This window comes from Chiloscyllium plagiosum, unplaced genomic scaffold, assembly GCF_037043375.1.
Source record: "Chiloscyllium plagiosum isolate Xiang-an unplaced genomic scaffold, Cpla_swu_hap1 HiC_scaffold_44, whole genome shotgun sequence".
Lineage (NCBI taxonomy): Eukaryota > Metazoa > Chordata > Chondrichthyes > Orectolobiformes > Hemiscylliidae > Chiloscyllium > Chiloscyllium plagiosum.
Genome location: NW_028270182.1, coordinates 38,521,059 through 38,545,713, shown reverse-complemented (window position 1 = coordinate 38,545,713; position 24,655 = coordinate 38,521,059).

Below are 24,655 nucleotides of genomic sequence, written 5' to 3'. Positions count from 1 at the left end.
TTTTAACCCCTCTCTCGCGCCTCTCTCTCTTCCCTTCTCTCTCGCCCCCTGTCTCTCTCGACCCCTCTCTCTCGCCCCCTGTCTCCCGTCCCTCTATCTCTCACCCTCTCTCCTCCTCTCTCTCTAGCCCCCACTCGTCCCTCTCGCCCCTCTCTCCCTCTTTCCCTCTCTCTCCCTCGCCCCCTCTCTCCCTCTCTCTCTCACCCCCTCTCTCCCGCAATCTCGCGCCCCTCTCTCTCACGCCTCTCTCTCTCTCGCCCCTCTATCTCCTCTCTCTCGCCCCTCTCGCTCAGCCCTCTCTCTACACTCTCCTTCACCTCTCTCTCTCCCCCCTCTCTCACCTCTCTCTCTCGCCCCATCTCTCTCTCGCCCACCCTCTCTCTCGCCCCATCTCTCTCTCTCGCCCCTCTCTCTCCTTCTCTCTCTCTCGCCCCCCACGATCCCTCCTCCCTCTCTCACCCCTGTCTCTCGATCTTCTCTCTGGACTTTCTCTCTCGCCCCCCTCTCTGTCTCTCTCTCCCCTCCCTCTTTCTCTCACACCCTCTCTCCCTCTCTCCCATCGCCCTCTCTCCTTCTCTCTCTCTCCCCCCCTCGAAATCCCTTCCCTCTCGCACCCCTCTCTCTCGGCCCTCTCTCTCGACCTTCTCTTTCGCCCCTCTCCCTCTCGCCCCCCTCTCTCTCGCTCTTCTCTCTCTGTCGCCCCTTCCTTTGTCTCTCTCACATCCTATCTCCCTCTCTCTCTCGCCGCCCTCTCTCCTTCTCTCTCTCTCTCCCCGCCCCTCGCGAACCCCCCTCCCTCTCGCCCCTCTCTCTCTCGCCTCTGTCTCTCCAGCGCCTCTCTCTCGCCCCTCTCTCTCTCGCAACTCTCTCTCGCCCCTCTCTCTCGCCCCTCTCTCTCGCCACCCTCTCTCTTGCACCCCTTTCTCACCCTGTCTCTCTCTCGCCCCCTCTCTTTCCCCTTCTCTCTCTCGCCCCCTCTCTCTCTCGCCCTCGCTCTCTCGCCCTCTCTCTCCCCCTTTATCGATCCCCCACCCTCTCTCTCTCGCACCCCCTCTCTGTCTCCCCCTCACTCTCTTCCTCCCCTCGCTCCCTCTCTCTCTAGACCCCTCATCCCTCTCGCTCCCCTCACTTCCTCTCTCTCTCGCCCCTCTGTCTCTCGCCTCTCTCTCTCTCTCGCCCTCCTTCTCTCCCTCTCGCCCCCTCGCCACCCCCTCTCTCTCTTCCCTCTCTCTCTCGAACCCTCTCCCCTTCTCTCTCTCTCTCGCTCCCCTCTCTCCCCATTCTCTCTCGCCCCCATCCCTCTCGCTCCCCTCTCTCCCTCTCTCTCTCTCCCTCGCCCCCTCTCTCCCTCTTTCTCACACCCCTCTCTCCCTCTCTGTCGCCCCTCTCTCTCTCGTCCCCCTCTCTCACCCCCAATCTCTCTCGCTCCCCTCTCCCCCCTCTCTCTAGCCCCCCTCATTCCTCTCGCTGCCCTCTCTCTCTCCCACTCTCTCTAGCCCCCTCATCCCTCTCGCTCCCCTCTCTCCATCTCTCTCTCTCCCTCGCCCCCTCTCTCCCTCTTTCTCACACCCCTCTCTCCCTCTCTGTCGCCCCTCTCTCTCTCGTCCCCCTCTCTCACCCCCAATCTCTCTCGCTCCCCTCTCCCCCCCTCTCTCTAGCCCCCCTCATTCCTCTCGCTGCCCTCTCTCTCCCACTCTCTCTAGCCCCCTCATCCCTCTCGCTCCCCTCTCTCCATCTCTCTCGACACTCTCTCTCTCGCCTTTCTCTCTCTTGCCACTCCCTCTCTCCCTCTCCCTCTTCTCTCTCGCCAGCCCCCCTCTCTCTCTCGCACCCTCTCTTCTTCTCTCTGTCTCTCGCTCGCCTCTCTCCCCTCTCTCTCCAAACCCCTCGTCCCTCTCGTCCCCTCTCTCCCTCTCTCCCTCTCTCTCCCTCACCCCCTCCATCCCTCTCTCTCTGCCACCCCCCTCTCTCCCTCTCTCTCGCCCCCCCCCCCTCTCTCGCCCCCTCTCTCCCTCTCTCTTACTCTCTCCTGTGGAGTATGAAGTGATTCACTTTGGTAAGAGTAACAAGAAGATGGGGTACTGGGCTAATGGTCGGATACTTGGTAGTGTAGATGAGCAGAGGGATCTTGGTGTCCATGTGCATAGATCTCTGAAAGTTGCCACCCAGGTAAATAGTGCTGTGAAGAAGGCATATGGCATACTGGCTTTTATTGGTAGAGGAATTGAGTTCCGGAGTCCTGAGGTCATGTTGCAGTTGTATAAGACTCTGGTGAGGCCGCATCTGGAGTATTGTGTGCAGTTTTGGAGGATAGTGGGCTAGTGTAGTTTAGGTGGGCTTGGTTCGGCGCAACATCGAGGGCCAAAGGGCCTGTACTGTGCTGTATCTTTCTATGTTCTATGTTCTCTCTCGACCCCTCTCTCCCTTTCTCGCTCTCCTCTCTCCCTCTCTCTCTCGCCTCTCTGTCTCTCTCGGCTCTTTCTCTCTCTCGCCCCTCCCTCTCGGCCCCCTTCTCTCTCTCGGCCCACTCTCTCTCTCTCTCGCCCCTCTCCCTCTTGCTCGCGCCCTCCCTCCCTCTCTCTCGCCCCGTTCTCTCTCTTGTCCCCCCTCTCTCTCGCACCCCCTCTCTCTCTCGCACCCCCGTCTCTCTCTCACCCGCTCTCTCGCCCCTGTCAGTCTCTCTCTCGCTACCCTCCCTCCCTCTCTCTCTCGCCCCTTTCTCTTGCCCACCCCCAAATCTCGCCTCTCTCTCTCACGCCCCCCTCTCACCCTCTCTCTCGCCACCTCTATCCCTCTCTCTGCCTCTCGCCCCCTATCCCTCTGTCTCTCGCACACCACTCTCTGTCTGTCTCGCCCCCTCGCCCTTCTCTCTCTTTTGTCTCTCCCTCTCTGTCGACAATTCTCTCTCCCTCGCCCTCTCTCTCTCTCGCCCGCCCTCTCTCTCACCCCCTCTCTCTCACGCCTCTCCCTCTCAACGCCCCTTCTTTCTCTCGCCTCTTTCGCCCCTCTCTCCCCTCTCTCTCGCCCCACTCTCTCCCCTCTCTTTCGCCCCTCCCTCTCTTTCTCTCGATACGCCTCTCCCTCTTCCCCCTCTCTCTCGCCCCTTTCTCTCGCCCCCTCTCTCTCGCCACGTCTCCCTCTCGCCCCCCCCTCTCTCTCGTCCACTCTCTCTTGTGTTCTCTCTCTCTCTCGCACCCTCTCTCCTTCTGTCTCTCTCTCTCTCGCTCCCATCTCTCCCCCTCTCTCTCTAGCCAACCATCCCTCTCGCTCCCCTCTCTCCCTCTCTCTCTCGCCCCTCTCTCTCTCTCGCCTCTCTCTCTGACGCCCCTCCCTCTCTCTCACACACCCTCTCTCCCTCTCTCTCGCCGCACTCTTTCCTTCTCTCTCTCTCGCCCCCCACCTCGATCACCCCTCCCTCTTTTACCCCTTTCTCTCGCCCCTCTCTCTGGACCTTCTCTCTCGCCACTCTCTCTCTCTCTCTCGTCCCTCCCTCTCTCTCTCACACCCTCTCTCCCTCTCTCGCGCCGACCTCTCTCCTGCTCTCTCTCGCCCACCCCTCGAAACCCTCTCTCTCTCGCACCCCTCTCTCTCGCCCCTCTCTCTCAACCTTCTCTCTCGCCCTTCTCTCTCTCGACCCCCTCTCTCTCACCCCCTCTCTCTATCGCCCCTCTCTTTCTTGCTTCTCTCTCTCACTCGCCCCTCCCACTGTCTCTCTCTCACCCTATCTCCCTCTCTCTCTCTCGCCGCCCTCTCTACTTCTCTCTCTCTCTCGCCCCCCTCTCGAACCCCCTCCCTCTCGCACCCCTCTCGTTCTCACCCTGCTCTCTCGCGCCTCTCTCTCTCGCCCTCTTCTCTCTCTAACCACTCTCTCTCGCCCCTCTCTCTCTAGCCACACTCTCTTGCCCCTCTCTCTCGCCCTTCTCTCTCTCACCTCTGTCTCTCTCGCCCCTCTCTCTCGCCACCCTCTCTCTCGCACCCCCCTCTCGCTGTCTCTCTCTCTCGCCCCCCTCTCTCTCGCCCCCATCTCTCTCTCGCCCCCTCTCTCTCTCGCCATCTCTCTCTCGCCCTCTCTCTCCCCTATCTCTCGTCCACCCTCTCTGTCTCGCCCCCTCTCTCTCTTGCCCCCTCTCTCTTTCTCGCCCCCTCTCTCTCATCCCTCTCTTTCGCACCCTCTCTCCTTCTCTCTCTCTCTCGCTCCCTTCTCGCCCCTTTCTCTCGAGCCCCCCATCCCTCCCTCTCTCCCTCTCTCCCTCTCGCCCCTTCTCTCGCCCCCTCTCTCACTTCCCTCTCTCTCTCAGGCTCCCCTCTCTCCCCATTCTCTCTAACCCCCCTCATCCCTCTCGCCCCCTCTCTCCCTCTCTCCCTCGCTCTCCCTCGCCCCCTCTCTCCCTCTCTCTCTCACCCCCCTGTCTACCTCTCTCGCGCCCGCCTCTCTCCCTCTCGACCCCCTCTCTCGCCCCCACTGTCTCTCGCTCCCCTCTCTCTCCCTCTCTCTCCAGCCCCTCTCATCCCTTTCGCACCCCTCTCTCCCTCTCTCTCGTCTCTCTCTCTCTCTCGCACCCTATCTCCTTCTCTCTCTCTCTCCTTCGCCCCGTCCCTCCCTCTCTCTCTCTCTCACCCCCCTCTCTCCCTCTCTCTCGCCCCACCTCTCTCTCTCGCCGCCTCTCTCCCTCTCTCTCTCGTCCCCTCTCTCCCTTTCTCGCTCTCCTTTCTCTCTCTCTCGCCTCTCTCTCTCCACCCTCTCTCTGACTCGTCTCTCTCTCGTCCCTCCCTCTCTCCCTCTCGCCCCCTCTCTCTCGCCACCCACTGTCTCTCTCTTCCCTCTCTCTCTCTTGCACCCTCTCTCCTTCTCTCTCTCTCTCGCTCTCCTCTCTCCCCTCTTTCTCTATCCCCCCTCGTCCCTGTCGCCCCCTCTCTCTCTCTCCCACTCTCTCCCTCGCCCCCTCCCTCCCGCTCTCTCTCACCCCCCTCTCTCCCTCTCTCTCGCCCCACCTCTCTCTCTCGCCCCCTCTCTCCCTCTTGCTCGCGCCCTCCCTCCCTCTCTCTCGCCCCGTTCTCTCTCTTGTCCCCCCTCTCTCTCGCACCCCCTCTCTCTCTCGCACCCCCGTCTCTCTCTCACCCGCTCTCTCGCCCCTGTCAGTCTCTCTCTCGCTACCCTCCCTCCCTCTCTCTCTCGCCCCTTTCTCTTGCCCACCCCCAAATCTCGCCTCTCTCTCTCACGCCCCCCTCTCACCCTCTCTCTCGCCACCTCTATCCCTCTCTCTGCCTCTCGCCCCCTATCCCTCTGTCTCTCGCACACCACTCTCTGTCTGTCTCGCCCCCTCGCCCTTCTCTCTCTTTTGTCTCTCCCTCTCTGTCGACAATTCTCTCTCCCTCGCCCTCTCTCTCTCTCGCCCGCCCTCTCTCTCACCCCCTCTCTCTCACGCCTCTCCCTCTCAACGCCCCTTCTTTCTCTCGCCTCTTTCGCCCCTCTCTCCCCTCTCTCTCGCCCCACTCTCTCCCCTCTCTTTCGCCCCTCCCTCTCTTTCTCTCGATACGCCTCTCCCTCTTCCCCCTCTCTCTCGCCCCTTTCTCTCGCCCCCTCTCTCTCGCCACGTCTCCCTCTCGCCCCCCCCTCTCTCTCGTCCACTCTCTCTTGTGTTCTCTCTCTCTCTCGCACCCTCTCTCCTTCTGTCTCTCTCTCTCTCGCTCCCATCTCTCCCCCTCTCTCTCTAGCCAACCATCCCTCTCGCTCCCCTCTCTCCCTCTCTCTCTCGCCCCTCTCTCTCTCTCGCCTCTCTCTCTGACGCCCCTCCCTCTCTCTCACACACCCTCTCTCCCTCTCTCTCGCCGCACTCTTTCCTTCTCTCTCTCTCGCCCCCCACCTCGATCACCCCTCCCTCTTTTACCCCTTTCTCTCGCCCCTCTCTCTGGACCTTCTCTCTCGCCACTCTCTCTCTCTCTCTCGTCCCTCCCTCTCTCTCTCACACCCTCTCTCCCTCTCTCTCGCCGACCTCTCTCCTGCTCTCTCTCGCCCACCCCTCGAAACCCTCTCTCTCTCGCACCCCTCTCTCTCGCCCCTCTCTCTCAACCTTCTCTCTCGCCCTTCTCTCTCTCGACCCCCTCTCTCTCACCCCCTCTCTCTATCGCCCCTCTCTTTCTTGCTTCTCTCTCTCACTCGCCCCTCCCACTGTCTCTCTCTCACCCTATCTCCCTCTCTCTCTCTCGCCGCCCTCTCTACTTCTCTCTCTCTCTCGCCCCCCTCTCGAACCCCCTCCCTCTCGCACCCCTCTCATTCTCACCCTGCTCTCTCGCGCCTCTCTCTCTCGCCCTCTTCTCTCTCTAACCACTCTCTCTCGCCCCTCTCTCTCTAGCCACACTCTCTTGCCCCTCTCTCTCGCCCTTCTCTCTCTCACCTCTGTCTCTCTCGCCCCTCTCTCTCGCCACCCTCTCTCTCGCACCCCCCTCTCGCTGTCTCTCTCTCTCGCCCCCCTCTCTCTCGCCCCCATCTCTCTCTCGCCCCCTCTCTCTCTCGCCATCTCTCTCTCGCCCTCTCTCTCCCCTATCTCTCGTCCACCCTCTCTGTCTCGCCCCCTCTCTCTCTTGCCCCCTCTCTCTTTCTCGCCCCCTCTCTCTCATCCCTCTCTTTCGCACCCTCTCTCCTTCTCTCTCTCTCTCGCTCCCTTCTCGCCCCTTTCTCTCGAGCCCCCCATCCCTCCCTCTCTCCCTCTCTCCCTCTCGCCCCTTCTCTCGCCCCCTCTCTCACTTCCCTCTCTCTCTCAGGCTCCCCTCTCTCCCCATTCTCTCTAACCCCCCTCATCCCTCTCGCCCCCTCTCTCCCTCTCTCCCTCGCTCTCCCTCGCCCCCTCTCTCCCTCTCTCTCTCACCCCCCTGTCTACCTCTCTCGCGCCCGCCTCTCTCCCTCTCGACCCCCTCTCTCGCCCCCACTGTCTCTCGCTCCCCTCTCTCTCCCTCTCTCTCCAGCCCCTCTCATCCCTTTCGCACCCCTCTCTCCCTCTCTCTCGTCTCTCTCTCTCTCTCGCACCCTATCTCCTTCTCTCTCTCTCTCCTTCGCCCCGTCCCTCCCTCTCTCTCTCTCTCACCCCCCTCTCTCCCTCTCTCTCGCCCCACCTCTCTCTCTCGCCGCCTCTCTCCCTCTCTCTCTCGTCCCCTCTCTCCCTTTCTCGCTCTCCTTTCTCTCTCTCTCGCCTCTCTCTCTCCACCCTCTCTCTGACTCGTCTCTCTCTCGTCCCTCCCTCTCTCCCTCTCGCCCCCTCTCTCTCGCCACCCACTGTCTCTCTCTTCCCTCTCTCTCTCTTGCACCCTCTCTCCTTCTCTCTCTCTCTCGCTCTCCTCTCTCCCCTCTTTCTCTATCCCCCCTCGTCCCTGTCGCCCCCTCTCTCTCTCTCCCACTCTCTCCCTCGCCCCCTCCCTCCCGCTCTCTCTCACCCCCCTCTCTCCCTCTCTCTCGCCCCACCTCTCTCTCTCGCCCCCTCTCTCCCTCTCGACCTCCTCTCTCGCCCCCTCTCTCTCGCCTCTCTTCTCTCGCCTCTCTCTCTCGCCCCTCCCTCTCGCCTCCTCTCTCTCTCTCCCCTCCCTCTCTCCTCCTCTCTCTCTCGCCCCCCTCTCTCTCACACCCTTCTCTCTCTCGCCGCACTCTCTCTCTCTCTCTCTCGCTCGCGCCCTCCCTCTCTCTCTCGCCCCGTTCTGTCTCCTGTCCCCCCTCTCTCTCGCACAACCCTCTCTCTCGCACCCCTTGTCTCTCTCTCACCCCCTCTCTCTCACCCCGTCTCTCTCTCTCTCACCACCCTCCCTCCCTCTCTCACTCACCCCTTTCTCTTTCCCACCACCGAATCTCGCCTCTCTCTCTCTCGCCTCTCTCTCACCCTCTCTCTTGCCTCCCTCTATCCCTCTCTCTGTCTCTCACCCCCTCTATCACTCTGTCTCTCACACCCCCCTCTCTGTCTGTCTCGCTCCCTCTCCCTCTCTTTCTCTCGCCGTCCCTCTCTCGCCCTCCTCTCTCTCTTTCGCTTCTCCCTCTCTCTCGACATCCCTCTCTCTCTCGTCCCTCTCTCTCGCTCCCTCTCTCTCGCCCGCCCTCTCTCTCGCCCCCTCTCTCTCATGCCTCTCTCTCTTGCCCCTCTCTCCCCTCTCTCTCGCCCCTCTCTCTTGCCCCTCTCTGTCCCCTCTCTTTCACCCCTCCCTCTCTTTCTCTCGTCACCCCTCTCCCTCTCCCCCTCTCTCTCACCCCCCTCTCTCTCGCCCCCTTCTCTCTCGTCACCCCTCTCTGTTGCCTCCTTTCCCCCTCGCCCCGCGCCCCCTCTCTCGGCCACTCTCTCTCGCCCCTCTCTCTCTCGCCTCTCTCTGTCTCTCTCTCTCTCTCTCCCTCCTCTCTCTCTCTCTCTCTCCCCCTTCTCTCTCCCTTCCCCCTCTCTCTCGCACCCCTGTCTCTCTCGCACCCCCTCTCTCTCAACCTCCCCTCTCTCACCCTCCTCCCTCTTGCATTCCACTCTATCGCCCTCCCATCTCCCGCCCCCGCCCTCCCTCTCTCCTTCCCCTCCCTCCCCTCTCTCGACCTCCCCTTTGTCACCCTATCGCTGCGTTGTTCCCTCTCCCTCCCCCTGCTCCTTCACTCTCTCTCCACCTTTGCTCACTCTCGACCCCCCTCAATCGGTGCCTCTCTCTCTCCCACCTCCATTCGTTTCTCTCTGACTGAATCTCTCTTCCTTCTGTCCCTCCCTCTCTCTCTGACGCACCCTGTCTCCCTGGTCCTTCCCTCTCCCTCTGACCCAGAGACTGGGATGTGTGCGGGGGTCGGTTGGTCGTGAGGCTGTGTGTGGGGGTCTGAGTTGTGGGAGGTCGGAGCAGGTGAAATTGGGATAGAGATGGAACTGCTGGAGGGAGGCAGAGACGGTAGGACAGAGAGAGTGAGGGTGAGCGGAAAGGGAAGAGTGGAGGCAGATTGAGAAACCGGGGTTGGGAGGGGTGTGAGAGGGGGACGAGGGAGTGGGAAGAGGAGTGCTGGTAAGAGAGAGGGAGAGAATCGTGTAGAATGAGTGGGGGAGAGTAAAAGGGGAGGCCAGGCTGCAGTGGGTGAACAGAGGGAGTTAAACCCAGCTAATGATCTCAGGGCGCAGTGCCTTCCCCTTCCCTGAGGACCAGGACTTGGGGCTGAGTCTGTCTCTCTCCAGCTCAGCTTCTCTAACACAATGACACACAACAACATCTGTCACTCTGCTGCTCGGCACGCTTTAATCAACAGTTTTATTGGTTACAAATGGAAGGGATGGATACACTCAGTGGGATGTTGTCTTTACTCACTGGCCCCTGAGTTGTGAGAAATATTGAAATGTTTCCCTTTAACCCCCCTGTGGAATAAGGATGGACAAATCAGCGCTACCTTCAGTCTGTTTCCATAGCGACAGGCTGCTCCATCGCTGAAACACTGAATTGAAATGAGAAAATCCCGGATGGGGTGATTAATCAGGGAATTTGATTGATGGTTGGATTTGGGTGAAGGGATATTTCAGCACATTCTTCAGCTGCTGTCTGAATTAGTCTGGGTCACGGCATAAATCGCAGTGTTTGTGCAGCAACTGAGGAGCTGCAGCATGAAGCCCAATTCCCGCATAAAGTCATGGAGATACACAGGGGTATCCACGAAATAATACATCCGGTACCATATAGAATACAGCATTAACGTTGACCACAACAGGATGAAATTGGCCGAGATCACAAACAGTAAAATGATGGATTTTTTTCGGTTTCTCATTTCTGTGTCAGACTGAGCGTCCCCATTAGTGTGAGCGCGGAGTCTCCTGCGGGCTCTGCTGGTCACTAAAATGTGTCTGACGGTGAGAACATTGAGCAGCAGAATCAGGAGAAATGGGACACACGGGGTTAGAATATAGTGGGGGGACTCGATTGTGACCCAGACAATGGAGGATCTAACAGCGACTGTTACCTCACAAAACCATGGGCGGTTCACCAGCAAGTACTGAAACGTGAGCATAAAATACCAGAAAATGTTCTTTAAACAGCTCAGCACAGTCACTGCTCCCAGAACCACAGCCGCCGTTTTCTCACTGCAATATTTACTTTTCAGCTTCTGGCAACAAATGGCCACGAACCGATCAAAGGTGAAAGTGACGGTGAACCAGACAGAGCAGTCAGTGGCTGCATAAAGCAGGACGGCGTGGATATTACACACGGGGACGGAGTACCTCAGGAAATAAAATTGTTCCCAATAAACAATGGGAATGTGTCTCAGGATCAGGTCGAGGATAATGACCAGGAGACCCGCCGCTGCCATGGCCCCCAGGTAACGTCTGACACATGGAGACAATCCACAATCTTTATAAAGCAGGACGTAGATGGCCACTACGTTAACTGTGAGGAAGGAAAACAAACCTATTATCCATCAGCCTGGAGGCAAAGGGACCCATTTGATTGGGGACCCAGTGAGATTTTCAAATGTGTCCCTGTATTCAGGGATTTATTAAAATAATTGGAGCTGGAATACCTAATGGGAAGGTCTGAATTACTGACAAAAATCTGACATAAACCACAGGAAACCCTCCCTCCCCAAACACACAGAGACACATCCATGAGGACAGATGGTTTCTGGAACATTCCCACACATTCGATCACTCGAGAGCAAACACTGGTCACTCCGTCCCAGTTCCTAATCCGGAGGGTGGAAACGTTGCTGTCCTGAAGGATTCTCTCTCAGTTTCCTGAAGACAAACGGACTTTGGGAATTTCTGTATTTTGGTCTAAATTGTGGTTAATCCTGTGTCGTGAAGAAATGTAAACGCAGGGAAAACGTATTCACCCCTTTAACTGCCTTAGGGGCCTTCGGAACAGTGTCTCCTTCTCCCTGGAGCGGGATCTCTTCCCTCGGGAACTTATCGTTTGTTCAATTCACTGACGTCCGGCCGTTCACAAACAATGTCAGGGACAGAACGTTCCGGGGAATGGCAGTTATAGAATGTTGGGGACAACACGTTCCGGGGAACCCCTTGACCTGTCCATCACCTTTCCCCTCTACCCACCCCACCAACATGATGTACTGTGCCTGGGCACACTGTAACATTAATAGGATGAGAGACGGAGGGTCCAATCACAGGAATGGGAACTAAAGACATTGCCAGATCAGCTGAAATGGCTAGATATACCACTTTCTCAATCCACCTCACAGAACCAGCCCAGACACCATCAACCCAGAGAAGATATCTGTTCACCGTGGAGCACTGTACACACCAGGCCAGTGTACTGCTCTGTACAACCCAGCAATCTGTCCAGATTCACCCATTGCACTAGTCAATACAATCCAGCAATCTGTCCAGAATGGAACACTGCACAGATCAGATCAGGGCATTGATCTATAAACCCAGACCATATAACTGTCCAGCGCGGTGAGCTGTGCAGTCCTCAGCAGTGCATTGATCTATAAACCAGCACTAGATATCTGTCCAGCATGGGGAGCTATGCATATCGCAGCAGGGCACTAATGTGTGAACCTGAAACAAATATCCATCCAGTATAAAGAGTTACACAAACCACATCATTGCATTATCTATAATCTTCAAGCAGATAGTCTGACCAGCACAGCGACCTGTGCAGTGATCACCGTGAACTCATCTGTAAACCAAGAGCAGTTACCCTCCCAGCCTGTATGACTGTGTACACCGTCCCAGTGCATTGCTCAGTAACACTGTGTTAGATCCCTGCCCAGTGTGGGGAAACTTGCAACCCATGCTGGAATTGACAGGATGTGCAGCTCCCATCCATTTCCAGCTCCCTAATCTCCATTGCGCCATGACAAAGTGGTGTTGTGGGTGTGAACATCACTGCCAGAGAGGGATGGCGGGGGAATCAGGTTAAATATCACCACATGGGAGGGGTTTGGGGTATAGACAGAGAGGGGGAGACTGAGAGACAGTGTCATGGAAGGATGTGCTCCCAGGTTTCAGAATGCTGAAATGTAGACACTTCGATAGCGTCCTGTAATATGAGCCTGTCTTCCCGGGAAAGATGGATAAAAGGGATATTTGTGTGAAGACAGATGAGCATTTGTTCTGCATCTTTGCAACTGGAATTAGTTTCAACAGAATCTTTGACTCATTGGGCAGATGCTAACAATACTTCATCTTTGTTTGAATTTCCTTGAATGTGACAGAGGGATGGTTCACACGAGGCTGAGCTAATTTCCTGGTGCTATTGTATCCAACTCACCTCATTAACTACCTACCCCACCCCATGGTGTCCCGCTCATTCAATACCAGCCAGATTCTCCCACCCATCATGGCTGGAGGTACTCACGATCGCCTGGGTGCCCCTAGATATTCTGTGATCCCTGTCATTGGTGCCATCTTTAAAAGGCCAATGGGCACACAATTTATCTTTCTCTGTTAGGAGCTGCCCTGCACAGTTGACCCCGAGCATGGCAGATAAGGGGCAATTGCACTACATTTTGTCGACAGGGGCATGGAGATCCTGGTGGAGTGGCTAGCATTGAGGGGGGGAATTCTCTTCCTAGAGGGGGTCACATCACCATACCCACCGAGCATGGTCTGAGTTCACCACCCAGCTCAGTGCAGTATCTGCGGTCTGAAGAAATGTCCAGCAATACAGGACAAGCATCAATAACCTTCCCCATTCCGACAGGATAAGGGTTAACGTATTCTCTCTGCCCCCTCACACTCACGGTATATCTGTTATAGCACTGACCCCCGAACAAGGCTCCTGCTCCACCACCCTCACTGCTGCAAGCCTCACCTTCTCTCTCTCTGGCTCTGCCTCTGTCTCTCTCTGTCTCTGTCTCGCTCTCTCTCACGCGCCATCTCTCTTGCGCGCTCTCTCTCTCGTGCTCTCTCTCTCGTTCAGTCTCTCCCCCTCCACTTTGTCCCCCTACACTAATAACACTGCATGGATACATCACTGTGGACTTACTCCCTCCAGACACCTCACCATGAACCTGTCTCCCACCTACACCAGCACTAACAGCAGGGCCACTCAATCCCACCCTCCCTCCCTCCTTTCCTCCCATTCCAGGAGAAACAGCCTAGAGTAGGACAGAAAGGGCCAAGCCGGATAGTGGAGTGCCCAATGTCTGTTCCCTCAACCAGCGCCCCCCGCCATTTGGGGAGGACCTTGGTTGGAGGCAGACAGGACCGGGATGCCTCGTGTGGAGATTATGAAACATCCACGTCCTCCCGACCGAGTAAGGAGCAATGTTTAGTGAAGGGCAATTCCTACTTTAAACCCATTGGAAGCTCCGTTTTCCCCCAGCTTAACTTAGAAGCCCTGGCCCTGATGCCATCTCCATTTTTGGTTGAGCTGGTTCAAATGGAATCCGCACTTGTACAAATGGAATCTCGGTGGGCAGGAGGGTGGGTTCACAACACACCGTTACCTCCACCTCCCAGGAAGGGAGCACGGAGACTCCCTCCTACACCTCCTCCTGGAAACAGTTCAGATACTGAAACTAATCTGTGATAGTTACTGCTCTCCTCACTTGTCCTGACATCTTCAACAATCTGTGCTCATATACACTCAGCACTCTCGGTTCCTGCAGTCCCTTTATAATGGAACAGCCTGTTTTAAACTCTCTTTCATTGTCTTTCCTACCAAAGTGCATCACCTCACACAGCTCTGCACTGATCCCCATCTGCCATAAACATGAACACTACAACAACGTCCTGTTACAGTTCCACACTCTCCTCCATCGACTTCAGAGTTCTTCCAGGTTCGGTGCCATCTGCAACCATTGAGATTGTCATAGCCTCACACTCCCCATGAAACAACTGAAATCCTGCCCCACATACACGAGTGTGAGCAAGTGAAATACTGCTATATTACAACCGACAGAGTCGAATAACCACATGTTGTCAATGACAGAGTCGAATAACCACATGTTGTCAATGACCAAATGTTGTCAATGGAGCAACAAAAGTGCTGACACATACCAGACAAGAGTAGATGAAATATTGACAATCCACAGAGCAAGAGAAATCCAGATAGGTTCCACTTATCTATATTGACCAGTGTATAATGTGATGAAGCTGAACGTGTGTACTGTACCTTTAACAGAGGGTGAGTGCTGTTCTGAACTGACGGCTTAGAAGCATCTGAGATATGAGAAGATGGCAGACCCAGAAACAATATATTGCTATAGAGCTGGAGTCGGGGAATAAGTGGTTAAGAGAAAGGGGGTCTCAGAGTTGAGAATAGTTGATGTAAAATATTCACTTTCAGGGTGAAAAAATAAATTGATGTTTTTATTTAAACAGTAGAATTTGTCAGATCTGTCACTCATATTTTAACAGTTTACGAGGCGAATTGAGCATTTCTTTATATTTCATTTAAGTTACCAGATGAGCTTTACGCCGTGCCCTAACCATTCCCGTGTGTGTATCTGTGTGTCTCTGTGTGGGGCAGGTCTGGCAGTCTCTGTGGTGCTAAAAGTGATGCAATGCCACCCTCTGCTGGCCACCACACGCCATTGCACAGGCATTGGCAGGGGATGAAAACCAACAGGGATTCATTCAGAGAGGGAGAGGGAGAGGGCAGCTACTCACAGCACCATCCAAACTGATGTCTTATCCATGTACTGATCTAAATGTCCTTTAAACGTTGTAACTGTCCCTGCTTTCAGCACTTCCTCTGGAAGCTCATTCCACACGCAAGCCAGATTCTGTCTAAAATATTTACCTCTCATGACTTTGGTAAATATTTTTCCTCGCACCTTAAAATATCCCTCAGTTTTGAATCCCCAAATCTAGGGCATAGACATCATCCCTCCAGCTTATATGTACCCCTCATTATTTTATAAGCCTTGTAAAGTTACCCTGTAATCTCATACTCTCCAGTGAAAATAGTCCCAGTCCACCCAACCTCTCCTTATAGCTCAATCCTTACTTTCCCAGCAATATCCCGGTTAATCTCTTCTGAATCCTCTCCAGCTTAATAATATCAAAGTCAATTTTATCAAAGTTAATAGTCAAGGCATTTTCGAAGGGTACGTTGAGTCCAAAACTAGAGAACATAGGTTTAAGGTGAGAGAGGAACATTTTTAAGTCACCTAAGGGGCAGCATTTTCACCAGAGGGTGGTGTGCCTATGGAATGAACGGGCAGGATGACCAGACTGGACACAGTATTCCAAAGAGTTCTCAACAATGTCCTGTACAACCACAACACGACGTCCCAATTCCGATACTCAAAGAACTGACCAATGAAGATAAGTGTGTTAAACACCTTCTTAATCACACTATCCGTATGAGATGCAAATTTTAAAGAATTATACCTGACGGATGAGGTCTCTGTTCTACAAGACTGCCAAAGATCCTACGTTTAATTGTATAGGTCCTGCCCTTGTTTGATTTACCAAATCCAATACCTCACCTTAATCGAAACTAAACTGCATCTGCCACCCCTCAGCCTGGTGAGTGGTATTACAGCCACTCACCGTCCCCGTTTAATTTTAAATTGCCCATCCCCCTCTCCAGGAGACTTGCACACTCCGGCCTTGATTTTCACAAAGATCCTGAGCTTGGTTTGCCTTATGAGGTAAGTGAGAATAGGGACAGATTGCAGACACTGTAAATCAGCGGCCTGGTATCATTTCATGGTTTTAGGAAGAGGGCAGTCGCACGTTAGAGTTGGGTAATACTGGTCGGTGTTTTGGGGCCAGAAATTAAGCTCTTTCTTCGTCTCTGGTGTTGAGTAATAAATATCCATTTGTGGGCGGCACGGTGGCACAGTGGTTAGCACTGCTGCCTCACAGCGCCAGAGACCCGGGTTCAATTCACGACTCAGGCGACTGACTTTGTGGAGTTTGCACATTCTCCCCGTGTCTGCGTGGGTTCCCTCCGGGTGCTCCGGTTTCCTCCCACAGTCCAAAGATGTGCAGGTCAGGTGAATTGGCCATTCTAAACTGTCCGTAGTGTAAGGTAAGGGGTAAATGTCGGGAAATGGGTGGGTTGCTCTTCGGCGGGGCGGTGTGGACTTGTTGGGCCGAAGGGCCTGTTTCCACACTGTAAAGTAATCTAATCTAATCTAATCACCTTTCATTGGGCAGAGTGTGTCTGCAGGATTTATTTCCCTAATATTGCAGACTACAGATAATAGCGTTTAAAGAAGTTCATAGTTACTTTCGATAGCACAGTACGTACACTCAACATTCTACAGTTGAGACAAATATCTTGCGTTTGTTTAACAATACAAAGTTCAGTAATGATTATAATAAATCCACATCGAGCTGAAAGCCGGCACTAAATCATGACTCAAAATCTGGGTATGATAGTGCAGTGACTAGTGTCCCTGTCTCCGAACCAGAGCTTTTGATTTGATTCCAATTCCTGAAATGGGGTGGTAGTGTTCCTAGCTCTGGACTGGAATACCCGGATTCAAGTCCTGCCTGTTGCAGAGGTATGTCACATCATGTCAGAACAGGCTGATGAACAAACACACAGGAGAATAATGTGACAGCTTTATGGGTATTGCTGAGTGATGCTCGTGTCCCTACCTCCGGGCACAAAGGTCTAGGCGTAAATCCCACAGAAGTGTCTCATGATACGTCTGAACAAACTGATTAAAATCGACTTAGAATTGTTACTTGATGAAGAAGTAAGAGGTGCCAGTATTGCATTTCAGAATTTAGGCCAAGAATGACTGAAAGTACAGCCATTCGTGTTGATTGGAGTCACATTTGGCAGCAGTAGAGGTTTATACAATCAGAACGGTCATGGATAGGGTGAGTAGTCATAGTTTTTTCCCCAGGTTAGGGGCGTCCAAAACTCAAGGGCATTGGTTGAATGTGAGAGGGGAAAGGCTTTGATGAGGCCTAAAGGTCATCTTTTCACATAGATGGTGGTGTGAGCGGCCAGATGAAGTGGTGGATGCTGGTACAACTACAGCATGTAAAAGGCATCTGGATGCTGACAGCCCTGCCGAGTTTTTCCAGTAATTTCTGTATTTCTTTAAAAAAACGCATTCATTTTAACACAGGTATTCTGAATAAATTAAACATTTTATTTTTTTAATGACGCAGGGCCATGTAAATATAGTTCAAATCGACCAAGACCATTTTCTGCTGAAGGTATGCCTCTGGGCATGACAGCTACAATGATGCACCTACATGGAACAGAGAATGTGTTGGAGGCATAGTTTGGACAATGTACAAGGAGACCTCACATGATCCAGTTTGGGAGAGGATGACATTACTGTGTGATTCAGCTCAGAGAGGTAGAAAATGTAATCTGTCCGAGAAGGAACGCCCTATTACTCTCTCTCTCCTTCATTGTTCCTCATCACAGCAATGTGTGCGAGCTAAACAAAAATTCTCTACAGTCGTCGTTTCCATTCTTATTTTTATAGAATCCCTGCAGTGTTGAAACAGGCCCTTCGGCCCAACAAGTCCATACCAACATTCCCAACCCATTCCCCTATATTTATCCTTGACTAATGCACCTCACCGAGAAATCCCTGAACACTACAGACAATTTAGCAAGACCAATCCACCTAACCTACACAATTTGAGCTGTGGTAGGAAACTGGAAGCTCACACAGAAAAGTGGAGAATTTGCAAACTCCACACAGACAGTCACCCAAGGCTGGGATCAAACCAAGTTCCTGGTGTTGTGAGGCAGCAGTGCTAACCACCGTGCTACCTGTTGGGTGATGCCTGACCAGAATTCATTGGAATCTCCTCACTGCCCAAAGCAAAGGGAATTCAGCCAAATTCCAACTCTCCCAGGATTTAATCCTATTACGAGCACCTGTGTGAGTACAATATCTTCAAAAGCACAAGAACGTTTTGGACAATCTCGTATTGTTTTCCTTTTGTCATGAATTCCAATAATATCTGGACAAAGTTCTTTCAAGTTAAAATTGCAGAGATTTTGTTTCTCGGTGTGTGTGTGTGTGTGTGCGTGTCATTGTTTTTAGAAAGGGAAATATTGATTATATATTTGCAATACCCAAATTGTTTGCCATTCATCTTTCCATCATACTTTGAGTAACATTGCTTTAGATCATAAACGTGTTGTTTTTCCAGATAAAAGAAATTAGCCTGACTTGTTCCGAAAACTGACCCTGACCCAGTCTGAGACCGATATCATCGGCCATCTCACCGACCTGGTTACATTTAATATTTGTTGTGAGCAGTGGAGGAGTGGGACCAAAAAAGGAAACAGTGACCCAAAAAGCCAGGGAACTATCGACCGGTGAGTCTGATGTCAGTGGTGGGTACGCTTTTGGTGGGGATTCTGAGGGATAGCATTTACATACATTTGGGAAGGCAAGGGCTGAGCGGGGTAGACAACGTGGCTTTCTGCATGCGAAATCATGTCTCATTAACTTGGTTCAGTTTTTTGAAGTGGTTACAAAGAAGATTGATGAAGGCAGTTTGGTAAACATTGTCTAAATGGACTTCAGCAAGGTCTTCATTTAAAGAACAAAGAGCAAAGAAAACTTACGGCCCAGGAACAGGCCCTTCTCCCTCCAAGCCTGAGACGATTCAAATGTACTGTTTAAATCTGTCGGTCAATTCCTAAGCATCTGTATCCCTCTGCTCCTCACCTACTCATGCATCTGTCCAGACGCATCTTAAATGAATCTGCCGTGCCTGCCACTACCACCTCTGCTAACAACGCGTACCAAACGCCCACCACCCTCTGTGTGAAGTACTTACCGCATGTATCCCCTTTAAGCTTTCGACCTCGCACCTTGAAAGTCTGACCTCTCGATATTGAATCCTTCACCCTGGGAAAAAGCTTGTCTCTATCCATCCTGTCTATTCCCTTCATGATTTTGCAAAGCTCACTCAGGTCCCCCCTCAATCTCCTTTTTTCTAGTGAAAATAAACCTAACCTACTCAGCCTCTCTTCATAGCTAGTATTTTATTCCGATTGGTAGATAGATGAATAAAGTTAGGTCACTTGGGATACAGAGGAAACACGTCACAATTGGATTGAAGGAAGACGGGTATTTTTCACACTGGAGGCTTGTGAGCAGCAGTGTGCTGCAAGAATCAGGACTGAGTTCACTGCATTTCCTCATTTATTTGAAGGATTGAGATGTTAATATTGGGGCCATAGTTAGTAAGTTTACAGATTACATCAGAAAGGGGGTGTAGTAGAGTATTTCAGAGTACAACGAGACCACAAATAGATGGGACAAAGGGGCAAGGAGTGAAGATGAAGTTTAATTTAGATAAATACGAGGCTTTGCATTTTGGGAAGGCAAATCAGGGCAGGAATTATAACTTAATGGTAAGGTCCTGGGGCATGTTGTGAAACAAAGGGACATACTGCTGCACGTGCATTGTTCCTTGAAAGTGGAGTCGCAGGTAGACAGTGTGATGCAGAACACATTTGGCACATTTGCCTTAATCAGTCAGAGCATTGAGTATAGGAGTCGTGGTGGTATGTTGCCTCTATACAGGATGTTGGTGAGGCCACTTTAAGAATATTGCGTACAACTCGGTTTTCTGCTGAAATGACTTACACGGATGTTCCAGGACTGGAGATTTGAGATTTTGGGAGAGGCTGATTAGGTTGAGGTGTTTCCCCAGAGTGTCAGAGGTTGAGGGGTGAAATTATAGAGGTTTATAAAATCATCAGGGGCATGGATATTCTGAACAGCCACGTTCTACTCCTCAGGGTAGGGGAGTCCAGAACAGGATAACATAGTTTGGAGGGGAGAGAGTGAATGATGTAGAACGGACCTGAGGTTTCACACAGAGAGTGGTGTGTGTACAGAAAGTGCTGTCAGAGGAAGTGGTGAAGGCGGTTACAATCGCACATTTAAAACGTATCTGAAAGAGAAGGGATATTGGCCAAGTGCTGGCAAATGGGACTAGATGAGATTTGACATCTGATCAGAGCGAATAGATTGGACGAACGGGTCTGTTTCCGTTCTGCGTGACTCTCTGATTCTCTAAGAGGGATGACGAATAATTCTGAATGGACCTTTCAAGTGGGAATTCTCTTCACTGGAAGTTTATCGTGCCCCTATGTTCACATTGATTGAAAGCTGCATTAGTTAAGTTTTTGACAGAGAAGTGAGTCATGCATAATGCGATACAGACAGGAAAGTGAAGCTGAGACCACAACCTAATCAGCCACAATCTTAGTGCCTGGTGGAGAAGGCTCAAAGTGTCTAATGACCAACTCCTGTTTCTCAGTCCCATGTTTCTGTATTCCATTAGGCCCCTCATACCTGCTAGACAGGAGCAGTTGGAGGCTACATACTGCTATAACCTGGTGCACAGAAACGGAGGAGAACATTCAGCTCTTCAAGATTGTCCCACACGGTTTGAGGTGATTTGGGAAATGTAATTGGAAAGCCCAAGCTGGGTATGAAAGAGGCCCCTCATCTCTCTTTACAGAGTGTACCCTCTCTGCAACTTGTGCTCCATTTGTTGGTCATATTGTAGACCCAGACTCACTGCGAATACAGCCCATAGATGGCTCACTCAGAGATGGCTCACAAAATCCTCTGGTCTCCCTGACTGCAATATCCAATATCAGAGCATTCATGAAAATAACACCCACTAACTTTCCAATAACAGAATGTGAGAACATCAGAAACAGGGGAAGGTCGTTCACTCCCCAAACCTGTTTTGCCCTTCACTTCGATCGTGGCTGATCTGCTCTAGGTCTGAAATGCCCTTTAATGCCCAATTCCTCATAACCCTGACTTCTCTGACAGGTCAATATCCATCTACCTCCTCTTCAAATACTTTCAGTCATCTCGATCCCCAACACTCTGGAGAAGAGAAATCCTGACATTCAATACCATCTGTTTGAAGAAAACAGTTTCTGCTCCTCTATCATGGCCTAATGATATGAACAAAAGAGGTTGACACAAGGGTTCAGGGAAAAAGTTACTGGCCCCGATATCAAGGCAATGGTTGATTTTTGTTGACATCAAGAAGCTTAACAAAACTGGACTTCATGGGAATCAGAGTAAACCCTCCAGTGTTTGGAGTCAAACATGGCACAAAGGAAGATGTTCATCATCTGAGTCCTGGGTCAGCTCTGTGGGAGATCCTCAGGGTAGCTTCCTCTTCACAAACATCTTCAGCTGCTTCATCAATTTGACTGGTCAAACTACTCGGTGTGAAGCAAAACACCATTTATTTAAACACGAAAGATGAAATAAAACCAAAGAAAGAGGAATTTAGAATAACGTAATTCTGTTGGACAACTGAACAGAATAATAGATCGAGGAGATACTCCTAATGAACTATTCCAACATATGAAATTCCCATAAACACAGCCCTTGGCAAAAAGGAAAATTCAGGAATTGAAAACAACATCAAGAGGAAGTTCAGAGAGAGTAGCAGCCAGGAGACGTTCCCTGAAGCTTCCAACTCTCTGGAGACCCCTATAGTTTTTGATGTTACTGAGAAACCAAAACCCAGTGATCCTAATCTGTGACAGCTGGCCACACACATTCAGGCTGCATTAAAATAAACCTAAGGCCTCGCTAGCTGTTTACTCAAGTGGTCTGAACTAGCCAGCTTGGTAACGGTTGTTCAATATCTCTCTTAAAGGAAAGTAGGACAAAAAGCCTCTTTAAGCTGCAGTATCATCACACTTGTCAGCACATCAAGCTGTCAAACAGGAACCAGGGGTAATCCAGTCAGGCCCTTGGCCTTGTCCAATCGAACGAGGAAGCAGCCAAACAGTCCTTTGAGTCACTTATACAGGAACAGTAGGAGGCCATTCCCACCTCAATGCACTTACACGGGGGCAGAATGAGGTAATTTATGCTGATTCCTGATGAATGTCTTAGGCACGAAACGTCGATTCTCCTGGTCCTCAGATGCTGCCTGACCTGCTGTGCTTTTCCAGCAATCGACGCTCTACTTTGATCTCCAGCATTGGCAGTCTTAAGTGTCTCCTAATTGAAGCTCCAACATGATGAACAAGTGGAGTAGAGGCTGCACAGACAGACTGCTCCATGATGTTCCAGGTGGCTCCGTTGCTCATGATACACACGTGGGACTTTAACGTGTATGTTTTCTCGCGGTGAGGAGTGAAGCCATATTGTGAAGTCTCAAGAAGGCATCTTCCACATCCGAGAAGCCAGCCTGGTGTTCTCTATGTAGGGCGGAAGCTGATGGGAATGGATACCTGTTACAGAAGGAAGGTATTGTGGCTGCTGTTGGGGATTGTGAGCAACCTGACGTTCAGTACGGGTTCACACGCCGACTGCACGATAACATGGAGAGAGTTAATTTAGGCATATAAACTATTAAGAAAGTCACATTGGACTGATGAATGGACTCTCTAAGTTCAAATAATGCTGATCATGTTCATGTTGATCTTGTCGAGTGTTTGTCCTGTTCAGTGTCATCTGTATATCTTACTCTGTCCAAGACTATTTTCACCCTATGATCTGTCTGGCCATGTTTACTATGATCCGCCTCCACTGTTTATAAATACAGTGTTTCCCTGAGGTACACATGACAATAAATCAAACCAATCAATCCTGCGTAAAGTATGGAATTTCTCACCCTATCAACGTCTCTTAGTAAATAAGTGATCTCTGCCACTGGTCCTGTTTCAGCATCACTATTTCTTTGCCTCTCACATTTCTACAGATTAAACACTCAGCTTCTTCACTCTATTCTCATGATACCATCACCGGTGTCTGTGGTAAGGAGATCATTCCTAACAAAGGAGGTCAACTCTGTAGGGAGTGCCCCAAATGCTCTCTCAGCAAGGCTCTACAACTGCAGGAAGATGGCTTTACTTATGCACTCGAATCATCATAAATAGAAGGACAGCTTACCATTGCCCGCACCCATTACTTACTCAGGGTTTGATTTGGAGCAGTCCACATAGACTTGTGAGTGGGAGATCATGCGTCTCAAATTTGTTAGTGTTCTTTGATGAAGTGATCAGTAAGGTTGATGAGGACAGAGCTGTAGACATCGTCTTTATGGATTTCAGTAAGGCCTTTGATAAAGTCCCACACGGCAGGCTGCTCTGGAAGTTGACATCACGTGGAGTGCTGGAGGAACTCGCCAATTAGATACACAGTTGACTTGATGATAGAAAGCAGAGAGTTTCGTGGAAGGTTGCTTTTCAGACTGGAGGCTGGGTCCATTGTTGTTTGTTGTCTACGATTTGGTTGAGAATGTACAAGTTATAATTAGTAAGTTTGCAGATGACAATAAATGAATTGGGAGCATGGTGAGTGAGGAAGTTTAACAGAACTTGCAACAGGACCTTAATCAGGTGGGGAAGTGGACCGAGAAATGGCAAATGGAATGTGGTGTAGATGTGCAAAGTATTGCCTTTTGGAATCTCAAATCAAGGTAGGAGTTTCATGTTGAATGGAAGGGCCTTAAGGGGTGTCGTGGTCAGAAAGACCTTTGTATTCAGGTGCACGGTTCTCTGAGAGCGGAGTCACAGGTAGACAGGGCAGAGAAAGAGGCTTTTGGCACACTGCCCTTGATGAGGCAGGACACTGAGTATAGAAGTTGGGTATTTATGTTGCAACTGCATCTTTGGTAAGGCCGCACTTGGAGTATTGTGTTCAGGTTTGTCACCTTGTTATAGGAAGGATGTTACTAAATTGGAAAGAGGGCAGAAGAAATTTACAAGGACGTTGCCAAGACCCAGCGGTATGAGTTATAGGGAGAGGTTGAACGAACTGGGACTTTTTCTCTAGAGTGTAGAAGACTGAGGGGGGACCTTATAGAGCTGTATAGGATCCTGAGGGATATGGATACGGGGAATGTTCTCAGTCCTTTTCCAAGGTTTAGAGAATCGAGGACTAGAGGGGATGAGTTTAAGATAATAGGGGAAGGAATAAAAGGGAACCGGAGGGGCCACCTCTTTACACAGAGGGCTGGTGTATGGATGTGCTGCCAGCAGATGAACTTGATGGGGTACATTAACAACATTTCAAAAGCATTTGGGTAAATATGTGGATAGGAAAGGACTAGAGTAAAGAAAGCTACCAACCCCTCCACCTCCCTTTTTACCTTAACAATCCGTAATGGAATTGCCTCTGGAAATCTGGTAGACACATTATAGTCAGCAAAAATTGGTTTCCACATTTAGTTGAGAAAGGGGAGCTACACAATTGATCATTAGCCACGTGAAAGATTCTTCGAATGCAGGAATTGCCCACAAAGTTGCATTTTATTTTACTGCCTGTGACCTACCTACCATTTGGCATGTAACAAAAAATAACCACGTTCTTGTGCATTCCAGGCTACTAGAAATTTTTCTGTACCTTAGCATGAGTCTTCCATAGACCTCGGTGACCACCTCCAGTTAGTTCATGAGCTACCCGTAACACTGTATGCTACCGGTAACACAATCTGGTGCACTTAGGCACATTTCCCTCTGCACTAACCTACTGTGGTCTCCATTTAAATTTTAGGATTCTATATTTAAATTAATAACGTTCGATAATATGATCTGATTCCTTTTCTGTGTGTGTGCATGTGTATGTGTGTGTATATATCTCTTGTCGTAAGTCTATTAGCCTTTCAGGACTAAACACCACTGCCTGACCCTCTGCCTGTTCAGCTTTTGTTTCCTGCAGCGTGACGTCAAACAGGGTTTCAGTTAATGCACATCAACTCCTTTGTCTTTTTCTTTCGTTTTTTTTTTCCTTCCTGCTGTACCTTATGAGAGTGGGATC